Here is a 27,081-nt window from a genome sequence, read left to right as displayed (position 1 = left end):
GATGAAAGCACAAATGTGAAAACACTGAACCACTGAATGAAATACAGGAAGAGCAGGTTAACAGTGGTGAGAACTCCAGCTGAGATGACTGTAGGGACCGACGTGCCAGGAGACAGAACAAAGATGAAGGGCACATCAGAGGGGAGAAAGGAGCACGTAACCATAAAGGATTTGTTGAACTTGAAGTGTTGTGGAGCACGGAAAGGGTGGTAAGCTGCCTGTGAGCACAGGGGATGGAGATACCTTAGGGGAGGGAGCTAAGCTACAGACGGCACCTAGAAGGTCATAAGCAAATAGGGAGAAGTATGAGACATGATGCATGGGGTCTTCTGGGAGGGGACTAAAGAGAAGAGAAGAGGTCATGGGGAATTCAACATTCCGTTAGAGAATGGATCATGAAAGGAAAGGAAAGAGGACAGGTAATAGCATAAGGCAAGGTGAGCAGAAAGGGAATTTCAGGAGTGGTCAATGGCCTTGACCTACAGACAAATCAAGTAAGACAAAGGCTAAGAAATAAGAGAGCTGGACCTCAGAGAGCCACTGGGCAGTGGAAACAGCAAGCAAAGACAGTCTTTCTGGTGGCTTAGCACTAAAGAAAGATGTGGCGTGAGGCAAGGGACACCCTTTGAGTGTCCAGAAGTGTGGTGGGCAGAAAATGGATCTAAGTACAAGATAAAGGCCTAATTCATGGGCCAAGTGGCCTTCACAGAAGGCCAGAGGGAACACTTCATCCAGCCACATCAGTGTGATGTTCTGAAATGGGCAATGAAGAGCTGAAGGTCATCATACCCATTCCCCTATTTCCATGGTAATTTTAGTTTCCCAGATGATTCCACCTTCATTGTTGAATTTGAACCTCACGACACTGGTTGGGAAAGCAAGAGGGAGCAGGGATGCTGTCCACTTTGTCCACGGCTCAGAGGAGGTGCTCAGTAAGTATGGGTTGAAAAACCTATTCCCATTTTGGGGATGGACAAAGTAAGACTCGCAGAAGTTTCTGGAAATCAGAGTGCTTGTAGACATCTCACCTAAGCCACAGGACACATATAAGTGCAGCAGCTCATGCACCAAGGTCTTTCTCAGTCAAATGGAATCTGCTCTCAGATATAAAATCATCAAGGTATTTCATTACAACTTACACATATTAGCCAGAACAGCTATTTTAGACATCTCTCTCTCTCTCTTTCTCTCTCTCTCTCTCACACACACAAATGTAGAATGTGGAACCTAACGAGAATTAACAATCAGTTTAGATTCTGAAATGCAAAAGCCCACGTGGTGGCCACAGACATCAGTGTAGTCATAACTAAGAGAACAGTGCCAGAGCTAATTCAAGGTGAAAGCAAGGCTTTTGCGTCATCTGGTTAACCTCCACAGTTAACTCTTAGGATTAAGAATGGTGACAGGCAGAGAAAATAATCTCAAAAGCTCATGAAGAAACAATAAGGTCAGTGGCCTGAAAATCCAACAAGCAGCCCTGAAATGTGAATTTAGCACCTTATTGTCACAAACGATCTGCAAGTGTGCAGAAAGACGGCGCATTTGTCTCAGGCTGGGTTTCCACAGCGGCCCTGGAAATGAGGATCTGAACATGGGTTTTTCCTATGGGGATGGGGGGTGACCCCAGGAAGTACCGGTAAGGGAACAGGACCATGGGGTGGGGAAGGGGAGACAGCCAACAGATGATACACTTCAAGCCAGTCACCAGAATGAGTCAACTAGAGCTTGGCTCCCCTGGAAAGCTCTGGGGGTCAAAGTAGACAGGTAGCTCAGATACTCAGGGGTGAGCAAGCTTAGGTACGTATCTACCTATCCGCGGTCTGCCATTGGTTGAAGGCTATTTCCAGGGGGCATGAATTCCCTGGCACTTTGAACTTGGTACATGGGAGTCCAAGGTGGGCTCTAGTGCCTAGGCAAAGGCCTTAGACAATGAAATGCAGATGCTAAGACTTAAACAGTACCAGCGAGCACTGAAGAGGCAAGAACAAAGGGATATGGGCAGGGCACCGATGGCATTTCCCAGCCGGCATAAGATCCAAAGGCAGAGGTGTGCTACAGATCAATAGACTGGCCACTCTGCTGTTCTCACAATCGGGGTCAGAGAAAAGTGCTTTGTGGTACTACAGTCCGAATGCTTAGGGAGACTCCAAAGATTTGCAGAGAAGCAAGTGTCCCTTCCAATGACTTCCAAAGTTCTTTCTCAGGCCAAGTTTCCATGGTTCTGTAATTCTGAAAGAAAAGCTGATACCAATTAAGAGATGTAAAAATAAAGCCAGCTATTGTAGCAGAAAATTAGAGGATTTTTTTTTTACATAATGATTCAATATCTTCAGGCATTAGAGACCATTAAGGCAGCACCTCTGGATTCCAAAACCTACAAATTTTTATCTCAACAAAAATATAGTTGACCACTAACCACTGAACTACTAATGTGGAGACCAGAGTCTGAGAAAATCAGAGTGATGACAGCAAGTACTGCATTCACTTCTTTCCCTGCTGAGAACCAAGTGTGACACTATTATACCCCGTTCCATTTGTTCTCACAAAATCCTGGTGAGGTAGGCCGGGGCAGTTGGTGCTGGGTCAACCTACCTCTGAAGTAAAGAAGTCGGGGTAGAAGAGATTTGCCTAAAATCAGAGCCAATCCATAGCCAACCACCCCAACTACCATTTAAGAGCTATTAGGGCTTCCATTTACTGAGTGTCTATTATGTGCAAAGAACTTTCCATTCCATCCATGTTTCATTTTACAGCAGTCTTATTTTGAACCATTAGCCCCATTTGCAAATAAGCAAACCAAAGTGTGAAGAAGTTCAAAGACTCACCCAAGGTCACACGGCAAGCAATGGGGATCCAAATGGGGATCCGAAGTAGAATGGGGATCCGAACCCAGGCCTGGTAACCCAAGGGCCACATTCATGGTAGATCCCTGGGGAGGATGCAGTCCATCTGGCTGCATTATTCAGGTACAGTGAGGCAGATCAGCAATGCGGCCTGAACCTTTTAATAGGTTAGGGGTGAAGACGGGCTCCCTAAACTTACTTCCAGGAAGTACATTTCCTCGGAAACCATAAGGAACAGTGGTGAGGCATACGCCACACGAAGCCGTCACAAACAGAAAAGAAAATGGTTCCAAAAACCCCAGTGAATGCATGGCACTCCACTTAGTGTGGCCTCCTCACAGACTAAGATGGTCCCATAGGTCATGACTTGGAGGGCTCTTTGGGGGCAGGGGGTAGAGGAGGAGCCGTGGGGAAGGCAAAGGGGACTGGAAGAGGCACCCACTTGGGTTTCTCCCGCTCTCCCTTTATGCATCTCCAGCTTCCTTGGACTTCTCTGCCCCAGCAGACGCCGATCCACAGAGCTGCACTTGAGCAATGTCAACAAAAACATTTGGCGCCTGTCCACCGCATTCTTGGCTCCTCATCTGCCAGGCCCTGGAAGTCGCATGTTGGCCTAATTAGTCCGGAGGGAGGGGGTGCATGAGGAGGGAGGCAGGAGGCTCCCAGGTCCTGTGTCACCGATGGAAGCAGCGTGGATGACTGCAGGCTCTGAGAAGGGGGGACGGGGTGGGCCACGGGGAGCGTGCGGGGTGCCTGCTGAAAGGGGAAGACATTCTCAAGCCGAGACTCAAGCCACATGCACTGAGGAAGGGAAGAAGTAGAGGCTGGATGCCAAGTTTCCATTACAGAGCTGTGTGCTCACCCTCTCCTGCTCTTACCACCCCCTTCGGCCTCTCTCTCTCTCTCTCTCTCGCTCACTTGCTCTCTCTCTTCCCCCCACCCTTTTTTACTCAGTGGGACTGAGGGTTAGAGAACCCAAAGTTTTCTGACACCAAGAATGGATTTCCTTGGGTACCCCAGATCTCAGCCTTCTCCTGAAAATGAACACGCTTTCTCCTGCACAGGGCTTCCGTCCTTCCCAAATACTGGCCCCAGGCCCCTCAGGGAGACAGGGCTGTCCACTCTCTGAGTAGGTGACTCCCACAGACACACAGGCAGGCACAGACAGGCAGGCGAGCTGCTGCACCACGACTGGCAACGCGACGACTGGCCTGCATGCCCCTTGCGTACGCACCACACCACCCCATGCTCTCCCGCAGCGTTTCCACCGCCTCACTGCTGCTGCTGGGGTTAAGCGGCCAGGCTGGGACTCAAGCCCAGAGCTGTCTCCAAAACCCAGGTATGTTGTGTCCCACCTCATCCCAGAGCTCCAGGAGCCCGGGGGACATGGCCTCGAGGGCTCACTTTGAGAGGCCATGTTAACTCTCCCCTCCCTGAAAACTAGAATCCTGCATTTCTTCTCGAACACTGGATAGAGAGAGCCACCACTCTGAAATGCTCCGAAGATCAGGACAACAGGCCCCCATTTGCAGACGAGGAAACCGAGTCCAGAATGCCTAACGCAACACTGAAGAAATAATGTCCCGAAAACCGAGTTAACAGAGAACAAGAGATGGAGCCAACGGCCACAGTGACTGGCTCTGGCTCTCTAGGCTGGCTCAGCGCTCCTTACCGTGGCTATAAATACCCCACCCCGTGGTTTACACAGCTGTCTCCACTCTCTGCGCCCCGGGTCTTCACCCTGGGGTTGGAGGTCAAGTTTGTATAGGCCCACAGCCAGCAGACCGCCTTCTGCAGACTCGGTGAGCAGGGGCAAGGTCTGCCGGTCCCCAGCGGCACCCTCCACATGGCCCCCTTCCTGACCCCACTCCTAGAGTCTCTCCAGGGTGAGCCTAGTGGTTCTCACTCTCCCGGGGTGAAGAAGAGGCAATGGGGGCGCCAGCTTCCTGCACGTGAATTTTCACATGGAATTTCCAGCTGAAAGAAGAGAGTGTGTCTCTCTGCACTGTTCTTGGTCCTTGGAAAGGAACACAAACTGTGGAGAGGCTGCGAGCTCTCCAAAACCACCAGGAGAGGAAAAAGCCAGAGGCTGAGTGGGCTGTGCGCTGGTTCTTCTCCATTGCCTCAATGCTTCCAGAAAGACAGAGAAGGGTAGATCCAGAGGCCTCGGTGTGGTGGGAAGGCCACACACTCTGTTTAACACACTTCTCCTCTCTCTAGCTGCTTCTACACACTGTTGGGTGTGGTGGCGGGGCAGAGGGGAGAGCCTGAGAACCCAGTGCACTAGGACAAGTTCTCCTCCTGTATGTGCTCCAGCCACATTCGGCATTCACAGGCTGCAGCTTTCACACTGAATTCAAACCTCCTAGCACCGGAGCACAACACCTCTCCTCAAGGAAAACCCTGTGGAAAAGCTGAAGTCTTTCTGTCCCTCCACTGAGCAGAGGAGGAGGAGGAGTAACTATGCCCCAGAAGCAGGCACTGCTGCTGATGCCCTGTCTTCTGGAGGTCTCCTGCAGAATGTTCTGTTAGCTACAGCATGGGCATCTCCTGGGGGCTGGATGGAAATGCAGGTCTCCAGCCAGGGGAGACCCCAAAGCTTCGTGGAGCACACTGGAGCCTGAGCGGCTGTCCCCACAGCCCAAGGGGCAGTCCTCCAGGCATCACACACACAGGGAGGCTGCAGGGCAGAGGGAACCAGTCCCTGCCTGCCACTGCTGGAAAGCCAGGGCATCCAATGCAGAAAGAGAGGGCAGGGAGCACACAGCAGGCTACTAAGGTTTCAGGCCATGCTGTGGTGTTCAGTTGTGTCCTGCATCGGAAAGACCAGTCCCACTAGCAGTCTCCAAGCAAACCAACCCATAGGAGGGGCAAAGGAAGGCCCAGCTATCTCTCTACTCCCCCTTCCCCAGCCCCCCGCAAAGTCCTCCACCCCTGCTGTGCCTTCCCTTCCCTCCTCACACCAAGCCCAGCTCACTTACTCACCCCAGGCCCACAGAGGCTGGCAGAGCTCCTGCAAGAATGGCCTTGGGGACAAGGGCCAGCCCAAGGCACCCACCCAAAGGCATGAGTCAGGAGTCCAAACGATCCCCAGATACAGACTGTGCCATGGCCAAACAAAGGAGGCCCAGTTGTGAGACTCTGAGTCCCTCACTGCTGCCAAGGGGAAGTCCTTCCTCCAGGCAGCCCTCCTTGACCTTCCAGGACCTCTCTCACCACAAGCTCCCCGAAAAAGTTCTACTCCTCCTTCAGATCACATATCACAGACAGAATCATAACCTGTCCTTATTGCTCCTCCCTACCCTCCAACCCACATGTAAGCTCCAGGAATACCCAGCCTGCTTGGTTTTCCTCCTCCCTGTGTCTTTCTGGCCTAGAACTCAGGCAATGCCGGAGAGTCACAGCGTCACTGTGTTTCACTCAAGCCACCATCTGGGCGGGACTGGGAGGAATCCATGAATCCCCAGGAAAGATACCCAGGGGATTCTGTATCACCCCTCAGGGGTCATGCCCCTTGACTGGGGTGGGGGGTGGGGCGGAGTGATGTTTCAATGACAAGCCGAGAATTTTAGTGGCAAACCAGAACCAGAAATTCAGGATTACCAGATTCCTGGACAAAACCGTTCCCATTACAGCCTTGCTCCTCAAAGTGGTCCTGGGACCAGCTGCGTGAGCATAGCCTGGGACCTTTCTAGAAATGCAGAATTCAGGGTGCACCTCACACTTCCACTGCATGGGATGCTGTGTTTCAACAGCTGACTCGTGAGTACTATTTTACTCCTAACTTGTTCACAGACATCATGGAACACTTGCACAGTTCCCAGTACGGTTCCCTGCTTGGTCTCTCTACCTCTGAAGTTGGAAACGCAGGAACCCCTAAACATCCTCAGAGAACTGAAGGGCCCCTCACTGAGCACCATGTGAGCCATGGCCAAAGACGGCGCTTTGGCCCCCACGGAGCTGTGTGGGCTCCCTGAGACATTTCCCGCCATGTCTGTCTCCTCAGATCTGTCCTCAGGGTCCTCTGAAAGGCTTGAAAGATCTGGCTCCGGCAGCCTGGTTTCAGAGCTTTCTCTTTCAAACCTGCTCCATCTTCTTTCATTGCCCTACTAAATAAAACAAGTGGGTCTGTTCCAAGGACCCCAGGGCTCATGGTCATAAGAATTCACCATGTTGGCCATTTGGTGACTTGGGACTCTATGCCAGTTCTGCAACTAGCTCCAGGCTACTGGAGAAGCTAAGTCACTTTATCTCGGTTGCTGCTTCTGAAAAGTGAAAAGGCTTGAGTGATCTGACCTCTAAGTTTCCTTGAGCTTGGATTATTTTATATCCGGGGTAGAGTCATCTGACCAAAGGTGAACAGGGTCCCATGGCACCTCCATCCCCAACCTTGAGAGTCATGCACTCCAAGAGGATGGGTTGTATGACTCACTGAAGGGTGGGAAGAAAATATGAGAACCTCCACATTTGTATCAAAATTTCCCTGGCCTTCATCCTCACCATGTCCATGCAGTGCACTCCCAAACACAGAGCTCTTTTTTCTCTCTGCATAAATACCTTTCATCCTACCATGAACACAGAGCTTCCCAATGGTTTCTATGAACAAGACTAATAAAGCCATGAGAGTGCCAGGAAATTGTATGGGGATTGAAATGGCTTTGAGGGATAAGGTGTTCAGGACAGGCTGCAAGGGATGAGGCTGGCCACTGATGGTAGAGAGGGACTCTTAACCCTGCCCCCCAAATACCTTGTCAGCCTGGGCCAGACAATGGCTAGAGGCTGACCCAGTGAAACAAACAAAAGCTTCAAATGCTGCTGTGACACTAGAATAATGCTTTAGGTGGCAGTGTAATGCCCACCATGTTGGGAGGTGTCCTGGTTAGGGCTCTCCAAATGTTAAGTCTGCGATAAAGTCTTACGTACAAGTAGTTTCCCCTGTAGGGGATACCAAGTAGGAGGAGGAAGGAAGAGTGGAAAGCAAGATAGGGAAATGGACACTAGATACATAAGGACACATAATGGAGGTTGCTTCTGCCGGCAACTGGGGCATAAACCCACTAGAAGTTCAGAGATGCATCCAGGATGCCTACCTGAAGGAAGAGGACTGTGGTTCCCATGGCCCACTAGCTAAGAGTTGCCCCGGGAGCATGAAGCCCCACAAATTCTGGGCAGCATTTCTGAGTGGGCCAAGCTAGTTCCCACCTACTGGGAAAGACCTCGGGCCACGCTTGAGGGCCACGGCAACAAGAGTCTGAACTCACCCCAAACTACCCACTGCCGCTGCAACTAGAACTGGAGAAAGGCTGAGGGGACACCAAATGATGTCAGCTACCAAAGGTAACCTTGGCCTCACTTTGGAAAGAATGCCTCTTGAAGAAAGTGGGATGATGAGATTGGTCCAGAGCCACAGACATGTAGATTTTCCAATAATGTTTTCCTTTCCTTCTCTCCTCTCACCAGGGAACCTGATGCCAGAACTCAAATATTCTCCTGATGCCTCACAATGAGAAGGACAGGACCAAAGAGAGGTCGGCTGGTGTGGTTTTCATTTAAGCACAAAGCCACTTGGTTCTTCTCACTTTTTCCTATTCATTGGCCCACTGCTTGCCCCTTTCCAAGCTGGAAACTGAAGCCAGCCATCAGAGAGAAACAAGGTTGAGTGGAAAGAAAGATAGGATCCGTTCATCCCCTCTCGGGTTTCAGTCCCAAGTCAGAGATCCAGCATCAGGAAAGGGAAGACGGGGAGAAAATACATGAATGGCCGGACTAGGAGAGGCTGACGCACGCAGAACCTTCCAGGCTACCACCTGCTACCTGGTTTGCTTCTCACCTTCCAGCCAGAGAGCAACACCTCCCTTCGCCCTGATCCCCAGGGAAGCCCGCCAAGTGTACTTCTATGGATTTGGGGTTGGCCTAAAGAATCAGGCTCTGTTTATTTTCTAGAGTCCTGTCAAGTGCAGACTGCCAATAACTTCCCGCTGAAAACACTTGCTGAAAATGACAATCAAGGTTCAGTATTTAAGACCTGCCACGTGGTTCCTCATCACACTTGGTGCGGTTTACTCCACGCATGCCGTCCGCACCCTTCCCTCCAGCCCCGGTGCTCTCCCAACGTGAGGCCCTGCCACTTCAAATGCCGAGAGAGACCCTGTCCATCACAGCCACCACCAGCCAAGGTCAGGAAGCCCTTTGACAGGGTGCCAGAAAGAAAAAAGCAAAGGCCTCTTCCAGTGTTTCTTAAAGTAAAGGAAGTAGGAAACAAGAGACCGGAGGTCGACAAAAGGACACACGTAGGCACATGAGCTGAGAGGCAGTGATGGAGTGAGGGACTCTGGGAGCCGAGGAGCATGCCCATCCCTCTGGAATCACGTCTGAGTGGCTCCATGGCAGAAGGATGAGTGGGCAGCGGAAGAGCAGAGGGGTCACAGACACCGTGGGTGGGGTTAGCAAATGCCCGTCATGGTCGATATCATGGACACTGGGGTCCTTTTCTTCAGATCTCTCCCACTTTTCCCCCACTGGGTAGCAGTAGCCAGTTATGGAGAAGGGGTGGCCTGACCCCACCTCATCCCCAGGGATGGGCGCACAACCAGAAAGTTTGGTTCGGGAGTGGCAAGTGGTCCTGTTCAGATTAGTGAGACACAGAGGGGAGGTTTTTGCTGGCAGCCTCTGGGAAGGAAGTCCTCTCACTCTCCAGGCAGAGCTGCTCATGTCCTTTTTCCTCTCTCCTGGGTGAAGAGGCAATTCCTAGAACCTCATGAGCCATGTTGCCACCAGGAGAAGAGCTGGTCTTGGAATGAAGTTCATATAAGGAAGGGAAGAAAAGGGAGAGTGGGGAAAAAGTGGGTCCCTAAGGACATCACTGGTGCACTGATAAGCCTACCTGCAGATATGCCCTCCCAAAAAATCCCCCAATATGTTAGGCATTCTGAATTTTTTATTTCCGACAGCATGGAGTGCCACGACCAACGTATGAGATTAACCTTTTGTTAAGAAGGTAAGGAGTACTCCCATGAGAAGTATCACACTCTGGTTCAAACCACAGCTGGGCAACTCTCTAACCGACGTGACCATACCACTGCATGGACTTCTTCCCGGACACTGCCTTACACACACAAACTGGGCCACCGATGAGCCTACCCAGACACAAAGCTTCCTCCTAAGAACAGTGAGAGCTCATTGCAAAGTCCCTCCCCCACTCGGGGATCAAACCATCATGAAGTAAGTGGGGCACCGGGTGCACTCCCACTTCTCTCGTCACCCATCATGACAACCCCGCAGTCAGCGATATGGCCTCCCAGCCCCAAACAGAACCAGACAGGAGGCTAATGAGGATGAGGAGTCCCTAGAACACACTGCCACCTCTCCAAGAGGATGTCCTGTCTTGGAAGAGTTCCACGAAGCCATGAAAGGTGCATCTAATTTCCGAGAAGCCCGCAGCCCGTGATGAGCCTCGGGAGGGGCTGGAGGCTCACAGAGAGCCTTGCCCTGCCATCTCCGGCTTGCAGGGCCACCCTGACTTGGTGCTTAATTAGGAACATGCTGCCTCTGGGACTTGAGTTCATCCCGTCCCCTCCGATGACAAGCGTGAGCTGTCGCTGCTGCCAGAGGAGAAGCAGGAAGTCACGGAGCGAGGACAGTACGTCCCTCCGTGACAGAGACGGTCACCCCACGAGAGGGCAGAGCTCCAATAATCGTGTCCTGTACAGCGATGATGCCCCAGGCCTTCTCCACAGGGCCGCAGGGAACAGTGCTCTCGTCCCTTCAATCTTTTATGAGAAGCAATAAACCAGAAAATGCTCATCCACAGAGGCGAACAGAACAGCGCTTTCCACAGAGGCTTAAAGAGGATGCTCAGAGTGTGAACGGAGACATTTGTGTCTCTCAGGCTCTTTTTATCTTTGGTTCAGGTTTACTTAACTCCACAGAAACGACTTCCCTTGTTACTACGACTGTTTCTAAATAGAGTACAGCTGTACCTTCAGCAGCATAATAGGTGGACCTTCTGTGAGCACCACGTAGCCAGACCCATACAAAGGTATGCGTGTATCTGCGTTCATCCTAGGGGTGACCCTGCACCTGCCTACCTCATGCCAGGCATCATTTGAGGGCATTTTTGTAGTGTCTCAATACCTCAGGTCATTTTACAACAGCTCTGTGAAATGGGTGCTGTTATCCCCACTTCCCAGATGAGAAACCGACAGCTCAGAATCTAGACCACTGATCTGCCAAAGGTCCCAAGCTCTATGTCCAGTCCCTGCCTGGGACTGGACTGCAGCAGGGACTGGACTGCAGGGAGCACTTTGTCCAAGGTCAGCACGAGAACTGTCCTGGCAGAATGAAGGTGATCCCCTTAGGGACACAAGCTTCTTAGCAGCAAAGCGTGGCCTGGCGCTCCCATCTTCCAGCTCCTGCTCTGGGAACCCTTTGTTTCCCTTGACCTGCCCTAAACTCAGAACACCTGGATTCTTGCCTCAGTTTCACCAAGAGGACTTTTGCACTACTTTCCCATCCATGTTTCCATCTGTGACAGGGCAGAGATAGGACTGTTCTGTTTTAAGGAACACATCAATGGGAGAATCATGAAGAGATTTCACCAGGGCTAAAAAAAAGAAAAAAGAAAAAAGAAAAAAAGAAAGAAAAGAAAAAATGTGTCTATAGTGAAAAGTTAACGGAGGAGTCTAGGTGGTGAGTATCTGAATGTTCCTTCCACATTGCTCAATGGTTGAGTATTTCCATATAAAATGTTGGAGGGGAAATAATGTTAAAGAAGGTACCAGAGGAGCAAGAATATCAGTACCATCCCCCGTACGGTATCTAGGAGTGGGAAAAAGAAACATAATGGCAATGTGGCCAAGACCAGTATGGATGAGGAACCCATCCAGATGGGGCAGGGTGCCGGCCACTGGGTGATCCCAACACCTTGGTTGGTTCCAAAACAGGATGGGATGCTGCTGCCCAGTACTGCTTGGCCTCCAAACAGTGCCCCTCTGCCTAAAAGGCCTCAGAGACCTCATGGTCACCACCAGACTGGTGTGGCAACGACACAACAGCCAAGTGCACCACAAACACCCGTCACAGAAAAGAGAATGTTTGGTGGTGTCCAGTGGCTGGAAGCCCTCTATTCTAGAACCAACAGGCATTAACCCCAGAGCCTGTGCTCCTGAGACATCCGGGCATTGGAGGCAGGACATCCCATTGCCTCCCTGCCTGGCCGGATGCACACCTATTTCCTTCCCTCTTCGAGAGCCACAATCTGAGGTATCTTCTCAGAGGGCTGGGGGGGCCTTCCCTCAGCAGCGAAGCCACATTAGCAGAGTGTCCTCTCTTGGGAGATGCAGAGGAAGATTATCTTTGAGCAGCTCCATTTCCAATCCCTCCTCTGGATATCGCTGTTACAAGAAAATGTACCTGACTCTAATTTAATCATGACGTTGGCAATCTACCGCTGCACTAATATTAAAATGGAAATCTGGTGCCATGGCATGCTCCTTTGGTGCACTTATTACCAGGATGAGATAGGGTCTCAACATGATTTGCCTGGTGTCCTGGAAACTGTGGATTTCCACAGGCAGTGGCCTTGGTCGAGTTTTCTGTCTCATGTGCTTTATCCCCCTGCACAATCTCTGTGTCTGCTTATTCTTCTCTGGGGATCTCTGGAAAGCTCATACTGAGTGGAAAAGCTATGCGAAAGGGTTTGCTCTTCTATCCTCCTCATCATTACTCTTTCTATGACTATGTCTCTGTGACCACAGCTATTTCAAAAGAAGCCCAGGAACTAAAGAAGTTTGCTTCTGCCTTACTCCCTGGAGAAATGGCAAAACAGGTTTTTACAGAAAGCCCTTGCTTCTGCATGCCCTTACCCAAATGCTGGAATGGGCAAGAGCTCACAGTGCACAAAGAAGCTCGTCCAGAGATGTGGGATGACAGGGGCAGGGGTGGGGGGCAGGGGCAGGGAGCAGGTGGGACAGGGCTACAAAACCTCCAGCAGCTGGGCCTCCCCAAGACAATGAACACTTCCCCTGACTGTTTAAATGAAAAGAGATCGAAAGAGAGGTAAAGGAGTTTAGGAATAACACTGCAGAGACCTACGCAGGAGCACGTGCTGAAGAATACAGAAGCTGACCTGGGCTCAGAGACTGTCAGCCTTCCACGGGTTGGCTGAAGCAAAAGGGAAAGACCCACTCACAGAGGAAATACAGCCACTCAGGGTTGTTTTTTTTTTTTTTTTTTTTTTTTTTTTAATGCATGCTGATACTCCTCTATTCTTGCCAGAGTCTGGTATCTCCACAAAGCTCTATTACTTGGGAGTTTGCACTTCCTACAGCACCCAGCGAAAGGCAGCAGAGTGGCCTCTGTTGGGCCCAGCAGGATCCAGCAGCCAAAGGAAGCCCTCAGGCAGTTAAGGGGCAGTGTGCATGGAGTAAAACAAAAAGGTCCAGGTGAGGCCTATAGGCTCATGATTGAGTAAGCGATGGCCCATTAAGGCAGTGGACAACCGGCATCTGGTGAATAACAGCTACTGGGGGACGACCACAAAAAGACACTTCTGGAGATCATCTTCAACCCTCCTTGTAGATGAGACTGGGGGCCAAGCTTTGTGTTTTGACACTGAGACTTTGGGGGAAAGAAAGACACTCCCGTGGTCTCCAGCTGGGCCATAAGAGTGGTAGGAAGCCAGGCACTGGCTCCCGTGAAGCCACATTGCCAACTAGGGATTTACTGCCTGTTCCTCTGGACAGTGATGGTCCAGAGTCAACTTTCCAAGAAGAGAATCGACTGAGGAAACCGTTGTTCAGGTTTAGACTGCAATTTTTTTTCAAACAGCCCTGTCCACAGTTGCAGATGGCTCTAGTGGCTCATGGGGACAGAAGAAAGTGACAGTCTCAGTACTCAGGCTCACCTTATGTGACTCTGTGCCTCCTTCCAGGATTTCTCTCCAAAAACCTATTTTTGCAAATGGTTTTAAAAAAAGACCCAAATGAACCTTTTTTCAAGTTGGGTTTTAGCCATGGTACCAAGATGAGTCATCAGAAGTCCAAACCTGGGGATCGTTTTGTGGAAGAATATAATTTTGGAGCCAGGAAGGTCCTTCGAGAATGTGCAGTGCAGTGCGGTCCAACAGAAATATACTGTGAGCCACGTAGGCAACTTTGCATTTTCTCCCAGACATGTTAAAAAAGTACAATGCAACTGGTGACATTAATTTTAATGTCTTTCACTTAACCTGATACATCAAAAATATTATCATTTTACCAGGTAATAAATGCAAAAACTATTTTACCACCTTTTTTTGAGACATACCTTACCTGCCATAAAATTCACCCATGTAAAATGTACAATTAAATGGTTTCTGGTACGTTCACAGAGTTGTGCAATCATCGTCGTGATGTAATTTTAGAATATTTCCAGCACCCCGAAAAGACATCCTTCACCTATCAGTGGTCACTCTCCATTACCCCCAGGGCCTAACCTGAGGCAATCGTTATGTATGTTGTGTCTCTGTAGATCTGCCTATTCTGGACATTTCATATAAACGGAATGATACAGTGTGTGGTCTTCGGTGACTGGCTTCCTTGAGTTCACATAAATGTGCTCAAGGCTCCTCGATGGCATAGCATGCCTCTTCAGGCCTTCCTCGCTTTTAGTTGCTGAATAATATTCCACTGTGTGGATAAAAATTATTAGTGAACTATTTTACGTTCTTTTTTCTGTACTAAGCCTTCAGCAGCCACTGTGTATTTTATGCACACATCAGCATATCTCAGTCAGACATACTGCTCCATGAGCCCAGTGTTAGTGCAGATCTGGGCTCTGTTTTCTTTGGGGGTGGTGACTGTGGCTGGGTGCCCAGCCGTTGTCCCACTGGGCCTGCACCCAGGCTGAAAACAGAACAACAGCCAGCCAGGTTTGGAGTGTTGCTGAGAGAGAAGAATGTCTGGCCTGCTGGGTTTTCTTCCTTGTCCTCCCTATGTGGTGAGGAGGAGGTGAGAGGTGAGTGCTGGTGAGAGGAGGAAGCATGGTGCCCTTGGATGGGCCTGGGAACATGTGGATTCGGGATGTCTAGAGCTCAAACCCACCTTCTCCCTAAAGAAAGCACCTCTCCACCATCCCGACGAGCTGACTCCTGAAAGCAACAGCTGGTAAAAGGCAACCAAGGTTAACTGACAGGTCGCTATGAAGAAGCCACTCCACTTCCCCAAAACTCCTTGACAGAGGAATGGTACCTACATCCCCTACTTTATGCGGTGCTCGGGAAAGGAGACGGAGACACGTCTGAGGAGGAGATGTCTTCTGGATTCATGAGAGTCAATGAATGTCCATCCCTTATAAATAAGTTGCCCCAAGGATCCCCACCCAGGGAGTCAAAAGCATCTATTACGGGCAAGGGCAGGTGCATCTTTCTTCTGCACGTGCTACAGGTATAGTAACAAAAATAATAATAGCAACCACTTCTCGCACCAGAGGGTCTTCTAAATGGTTCACATACAGCAGCTCTAATTCTCACAACCACGTAGGGGTGATATCATCATCACCCCTGCTATTAGTACTATTATTATTTGCATCCGAAGATGAATAGAGGATGGCACAAAGAGTTTAATTAACTTACTCAAGGTCACAGAGCTAAGAAGCAGGACAGCAGTCATCTGAACCCACGCAGTCCGGCTCTGGAAGGCTCGCCCTCGAGGAACCTGGGACATCTAAGGAGTCCAGGGCGCTCCCAATGGAGCCTCCTCCTCCAGGACGGACCCCCTGGGACCTCCCAGACCATGTAGTACTACCTCTGAATTTGTGCCTTCTGGCATCTCTAGGCACCCTTGCCTGGATTTCCCATGTTAGGGGGATGAGTCAGGAATGACGAAAAAAACAAAACAAAACAAAAAAAAAACTTCTTTTTCTTATGAGCTATTATTACTTGTCATCACGCCTGTTCTACGAGCCACAAAGGTCTAGACTTATTAAACTGGGAGGCAAGCTGCTGAGTTTGTTGCTAAGGAATGACAGACCACAACACTTGGATTCACTGCTTTTGTCCTCAAAACCGTGCCCACCCTACCCCACTGCCGGCTTCCAGAAATCCCTGTCCAACAAGAGAGCAAGCGGCGCACTGAGCATGGGAAAGGCAGCTTCCCCACCAGGGAGCTCTCTTCCCCCTTTACCGAAGCTGAAGTCAGGATCTCATGATCTGTTTGGGAACTGCTGGAGGGGTGGCCACCCCTCAAGGCATGCGGACTCTGGTTCCAGTTGGAAATGGGGGCGGGGGGAATACAAGGCTCCCAGGCATGGCCACCCTATGGAATGAGCACCCTGTGATGGCAGAGGCCAGAGTTTCAGTCCAGCTGGAGAGCAGCACAGATGCGTTGAGTTTAGCTCAGACACCATTATAAGATTTCCCTGATGTCACAGAGAAAGCCCGATTTCCAGCTTCTCTTGAAAAACTGGAATACCTGGCAGAATGGGCCGGAGTTCCTGCCATGTGGACACCTAGTAAGCATCTATTCCCCTTTCGGACAAGGAAGCCTCCCTGATCTGCACTGCAATCCCCACCCTCCCTACCGTTTTTCCCCAGGCCCTCTGGCAGACACGGAGCACGCACCCCCGACATGGCCACGAGCAGAGGCCGGTGAAGCCCCTGGTTTGTCAAGCAGCACATTCTTACCCATCATCCACATCCATACCACACCTAGAGCAGCGGTCAGCCTGCACCCCTCCCTGTCTGTGACACCTTCCCTCTCTGCCCCCAAGCCCCGTTTCTTCGCCCTCCCACTTCCCGGCTGCTCTTGCTCACATTTAATTCTGGAATGTCAGATCCCATCTTTTTCTCACATGTGAATGCCTCGTTTCTCCCTCCACTCCAGAAGCTCTTTGAGGAAAGGAACATTTCATACACTTCTCTTGGCTCCTTCTGCTGCCAGACTGGGTTGGGCCGGTGGTAGGTACCTGACAAGGGTGAGGTGGGGTGAGGAGGAGAGCCTGGAAAGACAAAGGGCGGAGAGGCGCAACTCCACACAGCTTCCCAGAAGACTGTGAAGGATGTATAGACCTGGCTCCTACAAGGAAAGATGCTGGTGATTCAAAATGCACAACCATGAAACAATCAGAGAAGTGAATGCTAGATTCCGTGGCTTAAGGATCTGGGAAGTCCGGAGGATTCCAACTTGACTGCTCAGAAGAGCTCAGACCCCCGGGGCAACAGTGGGGCTGGGCCAGGGTGACGCTTAGCAAGGGATTCATTAGTATGTGCCATATATTCCATCATCAGACCCTGAGGTCTGAAATAATTTCATACCTCTGCCATAGTGGAAACGCCTTAAAAATGACAAACTCCAAACACCAACAGTGGCAGGTCATTTACGCTTAACATGTTGGGTCACCGATTGAGATTTTCAGGACATGATCTGTGCCCTGGGACCTTCAGATGGACCCCCAGGGGATGTGAAGATTCGGGTCTGTCCCTGGTCTCCACCCATTCCTACAGGAAAAGGCCACAGACCGCCAGACAAACGTCAGGGTGCCTTCTGTAAATGATACCATCCTGTCCACTGCCTGGGGGCACAGTAGGACCGCACTATTGCCTAATCCCGTGGGAAGACCAAGCATCCAGGAATTGCTCCAGATGTTTCCACATGACCTTGCTTCACCCATTGCATAATTCTATAAATCTAAATGCACATCAGCTCCTACCATGAGGTTATGAAATCGAGTACCGTCTCTTCATGGATCTTGTCAGAATTTAACTTGGAGCTACCAACATGTTAGCTCTGAGTGTACGCTGACCCTTCCCCCATATTGGAGGGTCTACTGGAGAATCCAAAGAAGTTCATCCTGGGAGCTCCATTGGGAAAAAAAAAATTGTCCAACAGGAAATGTGGACTTGTTCTCTGCCTGGTTCACATGATCCAGTGAGACAAAGCCACACGCAAAAAAAAAAAGGTACCAAGTCAACTCAAGGTAAACTGTAAAGGGGTTCTTGGAAATGAATCCTCCATTCTCCTTTTAAGCTGGTTCTTCTTAAGCTAAAATAAGAGAGTGAGAAGGGGGAAAGAATACTTTTCACATATCCGCCTATTGGAAAAGATGAAACCAAACCACTCTGTCAGCTAGCTGATTTCAGCAGATGACAGCAATGATTAAAATCAGCTGTCCGGGTTAATTAGCGCCTATTACCGCAAATACATCGTTACCCTGTCACCACCATGGCTGCTTCTTCTTACTCCAAGCTTTGGGAGCAGAGATTTTTGCTACCTGTGACTTTGAGGGTCTCCCAAAGCTAAGGGTCTCGTTGGCGCCAAGGTCACCTGAGGTCCCCCTGCCTTAAATCTGCCCCTTCCACTGCTGAAAGACAGTTTGGCTCCATTTCAAAGCTAGTTATTTTAGCCCCAACTCTCTCTGGTCTTCAATTCATGGTTGTCTGGGATAACATTCACTCTGGCTGACGCGGCCCACTGTGTCAAGAGGAACAATGCTTGCCGGAGATGGTTGTAAAAGATAACAAGGAATGTATTAGGAGCCACTCACAGCATTCGGCGTTGTCTTTGATGCAATCAACCACCACCATAAATTTCAAGTCCACATGACTGGGCTGCAACAACTAAGAATGTAGCCTGGCCACAGAGACAGGCCATTTGGGGTCCACCCACCCCATGACATTAGGTGTTCAGAATATAAAGAATCTAGGAGACTCTCTAAAGGGAAAGGAGTGGGATCAGCTTAACTCTCATCCCAGCATGTGGGAAAATCACCCAACAGATGTCTGCTGGAGGAGACACTGGAGAAGCCCCTGCTCCAGGCTCCGATGGTCCCCGTGTGATCATCCTTGGTACGGGGTCCACTCAGAGCTTCTCCGTCACACTGCACCTGATAGCTTCTCAGCCTGAGGGTTATTCCCAGCACCAAAGGGGGCTGATTGGCACAGAGGCAACTGAGAGGTGTAGAAGATTTCATCCTGGAGGAGAGAGGAGTGTGTGTGAGCAGCTGTCCACCAGCAGGGGACTGGAATATGCCGGATAAATACCCCAGCTTCCTGCCTCTGAGGCAAGTTCCACACAGCCTCTCAGGGATCTAGCGTGGACCCCAGATGCCCACAGCAGTATTCTGCTGAAGAAGGCACCTTGTCTTGACCCTTCCCCCATTTGGTCTCACTTTCCTCATGTACTCACTTGGAAGGAGTCCTGAATCCTTGTGCCCAAGTCCTTGGTGTGAGGGTCTGGAAAACCCAAACCAAGACAGGATTTAAATTCATAATTGTTTTTCTTCCGTCTGTGCCTATCCCATAGGGAACATTTCATCTCTCTCTTAGAATCCCAAATATAGAAACAGTGAGCATGGGGAAAATGCTAGAAGGAGGGATGGTAGGGGGACACCTCTGGCCTTCAGTCGTGAGTAGCAGAACTGGCCTGGAAGCCGTCCACCAGCAGCTGTATAAGTACCTCCCTAAGTCCAGACATCCTTAAACACTGAAAGGATGAGAAGCATTTTCCATTCAGCTCATTCAGCATCTTTATGGGCTGCAGCACAGAATAAGGCAAGGAGAATAAATAGGTTATCCATTGGTGATGTCTGTAATGGGATCAGGATAGGTCAGCAGTTTTCAGTATGCCAGACATTTACAATCATTTCTATATAGAAAACTAAAAGCACTCTGGAATCAGACAAACTCAAAATTCAAAATCCAACCCTAACACTTAACAGATGCTAAGTCTTGGGCATCTTAATTTTCCTGCTAGACCTCAGGTCCCTCAACTGTATAAATGCAGATAAACGGTTCTATCCTATAAGGCCATTATAAGGATTAAGTATGATGATATGGAAAAGCTCCTGGCACAGTCTGAGCTCAGTAAGTGTTTGGTTCCCATCACCACTAGGAGCCAGAGAGCTCTTTTATTTAAAAAAAAAAAAAAAGAGTGCTTTGAATTTCTTAAGCAAATACATCATTTACCAAAACTATTTAATGTATTTAATGGCAATGAATCTCAAAAGAATTTTTTTTTAAATTTTAAAGCTCTAAGATCATGAACCTTTCCCTCTGGCCACACCTATCTTCTGGTTGAAGCAGTTTTTCAGTGGAATTTAATGCTCCAGGCAGAGACATCTGACTCTAAATAAACCCTAAGATGCTCTTTAGAGTATCATAGCCATAATCCCCAGGTGAATTAAAAACACTGAAGAAAGAAGATGCTGAGAAATGAGACTGGCTTTGATGAAACATGCTTTGAATAATTAACAAACAACTATACAAGTTTAGACCACGTCCATTAGTTGATTGTTGTATTTAGAAAAGGGACTGTCCCATCTGATGTGCCAAGATGCAGACCATAGTCCAATCTCAGAGACCTGAGGCTCTGATGGCATGCATTTTAAAGTGACTTCAAGACAGGAAAAACTTGTGCAAGGAAGAAGTCACTTTGTGAAAATGGTATAAGTGGTGGTTTGGAAAATATGCTGGAAAGTCAGCTGCCAAAAACCAAAAATGAGAGCAATTTAAGGCACTTTCAGTTGCCAGCAAACATGCCAGAGTCTAGCACGGTGCCCAGCACAGACGGATATGGAGGACATAGCTGTCGAATGACTTAATGACCACTGAACCCTGCAGAGTTCCCCCTGTATAGTTGGCATACCCTCAAGGTAACATCTGGGAACTACAAATAGGAAAGGTGGTCTTTCAGATCAGACAAGGGATAAGAGACAAAAATGGAGGTGCTGATGTGTCTCTGTCCCAAGAAATAACTTCGGAGCATGCCAAAAATGAGAGCCCTCATTTTGCACAGTTATGAGAAGTGCTAATTTCAGGTGCCACAGTTGAGTTGAATAAGAGCAGTGCCCCAAAAACACAGTTCAAGTTTCTATAAACTGTGAAGAAGTACAAACTTCACCGCTAGCTCCCCTTGCCCATGACCACCATGTAAATATCACACACACCACGATCAGTGACCAACACGTCAGTATTTCCAAAGCCTGTCATGGCGGGTCACTGCATTGCTGACTCAGTCTGCCAAGAGACTGCACGTCATGTGGTTGTGTTGCCCCCTGTCTCCCCATAATAAACCCATGTGACATTCTGTAAGATGAACAACTGAAAGAAGGAACTGGCTAACAAGATGAAAATGTGGCAAAGAAATATGAGAAGTGGTAGCACCAGAAGGTAAAGGTGGCCAGGGCTTACACGACAGTGTATAAGGAAGGGCCGATTACGAAGTCGCTCAGCACTAGTGTCCAGAGACTCGAGATGTGCAGCTAGAGGAGCTCAGTGCAAACTTAGCAGCACGAATGAAGAAAGCGGTGGTGACCAAAGGATGACAATGTCTCTAAGGAAGTGATGCACGTTGAAGGAGCCCCTGGAGATACCTGGTGATGGCAAAAGTTCAGGAGATAAAATGTTGTCCCTCTTAATCACCCTCATCTATTTTCCAGTTCTAAAATACGTATAAGTGAAGGAGATGAAAAGTACCACATGGGAAAGTCAGTTAACACTGTAATGATGCTGTACGGGGATAGATGGTGACGACACTCATCGTGGCAAGCACTGAGTGAGGTACTGATGTGTCTGAGCATGATGCCATGCATGTGAAACTAATGTGACACTGTGTGTCAACTATACTTCAATTTTAAAATAAAAGATAAAGGGGTTCCTGGGTGGCTCACTCAGTTAAGTGTCTGACTCTTGATTTTGGCTCAGGTCCTGATCGTGGGGCTGTGAGATCGAGCCTCTCATTGGACTTCACACTGGGCATGGAGCCTGCTTAAGAGTCTCTCTCTCCCTCTCTCTCTTTCCCCTCCCTATAGGAAGGAAAGAGAGGAGGAAGGAAGGAAGGAAGATAGGAAGGAAGGAAGGAAGAAGAAAAAAATGTCAGAAGCTGACGCAAACTCAGAAAATAGTGAGACAACTAACCACAGCCTAGAAAAGATTCTCAGTCTATATCCTAAGCACTAATTAAACTGCTCTTCATAAGTTGTTTTTACAAAAATGAATAAATAAAGCACTTTAACTATTTCTAAATATTTTAAAAAACAAATTAAGTGTACCACTTAAATATTTTAAATTTTTAAAATTTTAATGATGTTAGCAAAAAATTTCAAAGTTTACAAAACCATCATAATTTTTCTGATTGAGTATTAAGATTGCTCTGCACAATTCCTGTACACATGGTCATTTTTACCATTCTGTACAGCCACAGCAGGATTAAAAAAATGTGAGGCACACAGAATTTTCTCTAAAATCAGAAGCCCACAAAAAAGACAAATAGCAAAGTTTTTCCTAGAGGTTGGTCTTGATCCCTGAGGCTCCAATAAATTGGCAAGGTGCCAGCAATGTGGTCCATTTTCTCCAACTCCTTTTTTGTTCTATTTCTGGAACTGTGCTGTGCTCTGGAACAAAGATGGACTGACAAACAAGAAACAAAATCATCCAGTGTAGATACAGAGCTGTGCCATTTATCAAGTACTTCAAGTAATGGGTTTCTCCACTGAACGTTCTCAACTACTCAAGGTACATGAGGCACTTATCACCCTTATTTACAAAGATGATGACTGAGCCTCAGAGAAAGTGAAGCCGTCATCCCAAACCACACCACTAGGAAGGAGAAACCTAGAACCATGCTCAGTTGCAGAAAAGAAAATGTCAACAAACGCAAGCCGTATATGTACAAAACTTTCTAGTATTCACATGAAGAAAATTTCAAAAAATGAAGTTAACTTTAATAATTCATTTTAATTAAACTTATACAGCAAAAGTATTACTGTTACAACACATAATCGATATAAAATAATGAATGAGACATTCACATCCCTTTGAACTAACTCTTCACAATCTGGAGGGTGCTTTACAGTCAGAGCCCATCTCAATTCTACAGTCAAGTGCTTGACTGGTTGCCACCATGTGGGATGGGGCTGGGAACTGCCTTCTGCCTCCAGGAATGAAAATTTCAGTAGCTATGGGCCTCACATTCTCATCCATAAAATTATTACCTCGACAATTATACCCTTCCCTGCAAAGAATGTACTGAGAGACTTGCAGATCTGTGTCAAGAGCTGAAGACAGTTCAGAAATAGGATTTAATTTTTGTTTTTTTTTATTTTTTTAGTCAGAAAACCATTAAGCCAAGCAATTGAGGAAGTAACTCTGGGAAGGATGGGTAGGAGGATGGGCATACTGATGTACAAGGAATGGTTTCTGTACCTGAACTGGAAGATTGCCTGATCAAGATTGGCCCCAGAGAGAGAGATGGTACCTGATTAAGGTTATCACTAGTGTTCCTTTCTAAGCAGAATATATTATTCTATTTATAAATGACCAATATACAGATATGGAACAAGCTTTTTTCTATTGATCCTATATCCAGCAATCTGGAAGAATTTTCTCATTAATTCTAGCAATCTATAATAATCTCTTTGGTTTCTCTAATTAGAAAATCACAATCTTTGTAAATAAATATACTTTCTTGCATTGGACTACCTCTACTACTTTCAATCTGTTTTTTTACTTATTACAATTAGCTATAACACCAGATAAGACATTGATCACAAAAGATAGGCAAAATGCTTCCTTATTCCAAAAGGCTTCTAATGTTTCTTAACTAAATAACACAAATTTTATTGTTGGATTTTGATACTCTTTAACTATTAGTTCTGGTTTGCAAAGTTCAAGAGAGAAACGGAAAGAGAGGTAGATAGTAGGTGTGAGGTTTTTAATATTTTTCTGCATCTGTTGAGATGATCATTTTTAGCCTTTTAAAATATATTCATAAGGAAAATTACATTAATGCCTCTAGCCAGATGAATAAACATTTTACACTAATAAAATAATATCAAAATTTTTAATATAACAATTCTCTTCAGGTTTTCAATTTCTTCTTCAGTTATGCTAAATCTTTCTTGAAGAATGTCAATTTCATCTGCATTTCCTACTACACTTAGAGTTACTCTTTTTCATATCTGCCATAGCTGTATCCATGTCCTCCTTCTCATGCCTACTACTATTCATTTGTGCTGGCCAGACTTGTCAATGAGTCTGTGCATTTTATTGCTTTTTATAAAGAACCAAAGTTTGGTTTTGGTTATTCTACTTATTATAACTTGGCTTCCTATTTCATTCATTCTACTCTTATTTTTTATTATTTCTTTCCTTCTGATTTGAGCATATTTACTCTTCTTTCCTCCTACCTCTTAAACTGAACAGTTAACATATCTAATTTTAATATTCCTATATTCTGACATAATAAAATACAATGTATTATGATATAATGTAACATACTATATATTTAACAAGGTTTTAAGTGTCTGTCTGTGGTCAAAGAATTTAATCTGTGTTGTACCAATCCCATGACATTTTTTGAGACTTGTATTATGGCCTGGTACAAGGTGAATTTTTATGTATGTTCCATTTTATACACGTTGAAAATAGTATGCATTACATATTGTTGAGCTCTCAACAATATGCTCTAGTCTATTCATGTCCATCAGATCAAAACTTTTTTCAAATCCTCTATATCCTTCATGATTTTTTTATAATTGATCTGTGAGTTACTCAGAAAATTGTATTATCTCCCCCATATGATTATAAATTTGTTCTTGTCAGTTTCTTCTTAAAAAACCAAGTTTTACTTATGCTATTTTGAGACTATGTTATTAAGTGCTTAGAAGTTTAGAATTATTCTATCTTCCCAGTTAACTGTATCACTTACCATTAAATACTATCTCTTTATCCCAAGTCATAATTTCTGCCTTTAAGTATACTTTATTGGATAATAATATCCAACCTTATCCAACCCAGTGGTGTCTTTTAGGTTGTAGTTGCCTTCAATATTTTCCCATCTTTTTGTTTTCAATGATCTGTGCCTGTATGCTGTGGATGTGTCCTCTAGGGAAAACACATAAAGTTGAAATATTTTGAACCCAATCTAGCAATCTGTCATGAACTTGGTCTTGTTGTTCATATATTTGAATTTGTTTCTACCATCTCATTTGGTTATATTTTTTTCTTCTTCTCTCCTTTTGTCTGTTCTTTTCTCTCTTTTTTGGATTAATAGGGTTTTACACACCAATTTTCTCCTCTACTGGTTAGGAAATCATATACCCTATTCATAGTATTTTAGTAATTCCTCATAACTTATAACATACACATTTAACTTAATAAAATTAAGTTGTAATTAACACATCACTCTCTTCTGCAAAAATACAGAAAGTTAAAAAATGCTTTACTGGTTACCTGGCCAAGCTGATCGTGTGCTTACACAGTCATCATTGCTTTATACAATCTAAAATACATTCCAATTTCATATGTATGTGAACACACATTGAATATATGCATGTGTATGTATTCATATATGTATACACATTATGTGCAGATAGATTCATATATATGAAAGAATAAAATCATGTGAAAATCTTCCAGGTTAAATTCTACTTACAATATCAGAGAAAACTGTGATGCTTCTTCTAGGAATCCCAGGGTGACTACCAGCACAGGGCTCATTATTATGTTAATTTCTTGGCCTGGGGTTCCAGGACCATGAACACAGTATAAAGAGGACTCCCACACCCACTTAGGGCAGTGTGCATAGAGAGAGATCTTTGCAGAAGACCTGTCCCACTCCCAACCAGAGCCCAGCTCAAAAAAGACAAACTTCCTAGCATTTTCTTTTGTGGGGTACAGATTTAGTGGATGGTCCCCCCCTTTTACTGATTCTCTTTCACACTGGGGTCTCAGATCACTTCCCCAATCCATTCACACCCCTTGCTTTGTCTATTGTCCCTGGGTAATCACAGAAGTCACATCTGTTGCTCACTGAAATGGGCAAATGCCCACCAGGGAGATGAAGCAGGCAGGGCCAGCATGCTCCTTGGGTAAGTAGTGTTCCCTTTATTCAAAGCTCCAGCGATGGCTCTTACTTCCTAGTAAGTGCAGCTCTGCTACGATATTATCCAGTATTTCCTGTTGCTTCGGATCAAGAGGATTTTCAGGTTGTCTTGTCTTCTGGACATCTCTGGTATCACACAGCAGTCGTAATGACCTTCTGAAAAGGCTTATCTGGGCATGTCATGCCCTTCCTGCTTAAAACCCTTCAAAGACTCCCCTTGGCTCTGAAGATAGACACCAGATTTTTCCTTCCAGCTTTATTGAGCTATAACTGACTTATAACATTGTGGAAGTTTAAGGTTTACAATGTAATGATCTGCTACTAGCACATGTTACAAAATGCTTCCCACACAGTAACATTAGTTAATACCTCCAACAACTCACATAATTACTTTATACACCAGGGTGATGAGAACATTTCAGATCTACTTTCATAGCAACTTTTAAGTATATAATACAGGACTGTTGAATACAGTTACCATCCTGTTCATCAGATCTCCAGAACTTACTCATAACTGGAAGTCTGTACCCTGTGACCAACATCTTCCACTGCCCCCTCCCCCAGCCCATCCCCCACCATTCTGCTCTCCAATTCGCTGAGCCTTTTTTAGATTTCACATATAAGGGAGATCATACAGTGTTTGCCTTCCTCTTTTTTCATGTAGCCTAGGCCCTCGAGGTATCATGCAGACACCTGAATTTGTACTGCGACTTATCGTCAGCCTGCCCCTGCCTCCCCCTGCCCCCAGCTCATCCCTCATCGCTCTGCCCCCACTCACATCACCCTAGCACGTGGGTCTTCAGGCATGGTCTTGCTAATGCACCATGCCTCCAACCACCACCTCCAGGACTTGGGAAACACTAGGTTCCTCTCCTGATAAACTCAAGCCGTCATCTTTGCTCATTTAGTACCTGTTCATTCCTCAGTGCTCTCAGGGATCACTTCCTCCAAGGAGGCCTGTCTGGCCCTGAAGGCTAATTTAGGGTTTCCCTTTACACACTCTTACACCACTTTCCTCCAGCATTTACCTCAGCTTATAACCATACACTTAGTAGTGTAAGCATCTAATTGATGTCTGTCTTTTCTGTAGACTGAGAAGCACTGGACCCCCACCAGCTGCGTCAGGGTCTGGCTCATGGTATCCACTCCCAAGGCACTAAAGGGATACTGACTGAATTCAGGTAACGTCGAAGCTGTGTAACAACTCAGTGATGAAGAGACGAAGGCCTGGATTATGGTGCAACAGTGGAATGGAAGAGACCACTGACAAAAGAGATCCTGAGAAGAACAAACTGACAGTGTTTGGTAAGTGGCTGGGAGAATAAGTTCAAAAGGAAGAACTACATTTCAACGGAAGGAATTGGATTACTTGCAGTTCAAAC

General features: G+C 46.9%; 1 protein-coding gene across 1 annotated transcript in view; it reads right to left on the bottom strand.

The window, feature by feature from the left end:
* The window catches only part of SLC24A3 (solute carrier family 24 member 3), a 483,939-nt gene that overhangs the window by 425,589 nt on the left and 31,269 nt on the right, over positions 1-27,081 (bottom strand). The window lies entirely within an intron of this gene.

This window comes from Mustela erminea, chromosome 7 (genome assembly GCF_009829155.1).
Source record: "Mustela erminea isolate mMusErm1 chromosome 7, mMusErm1.Pri, whole genome shotgun sequence".
NCBI lineage: Eukaryota > Metazoa > Chordata > Mammalia > Carnivora > Mustelidae > Mustela > Mustela erminea.
The sequence above is the reverse complement of the archived record's forward strand: the minus strand, read 5'-3'. Positions and strand labels throughout refer to the sequence as shown.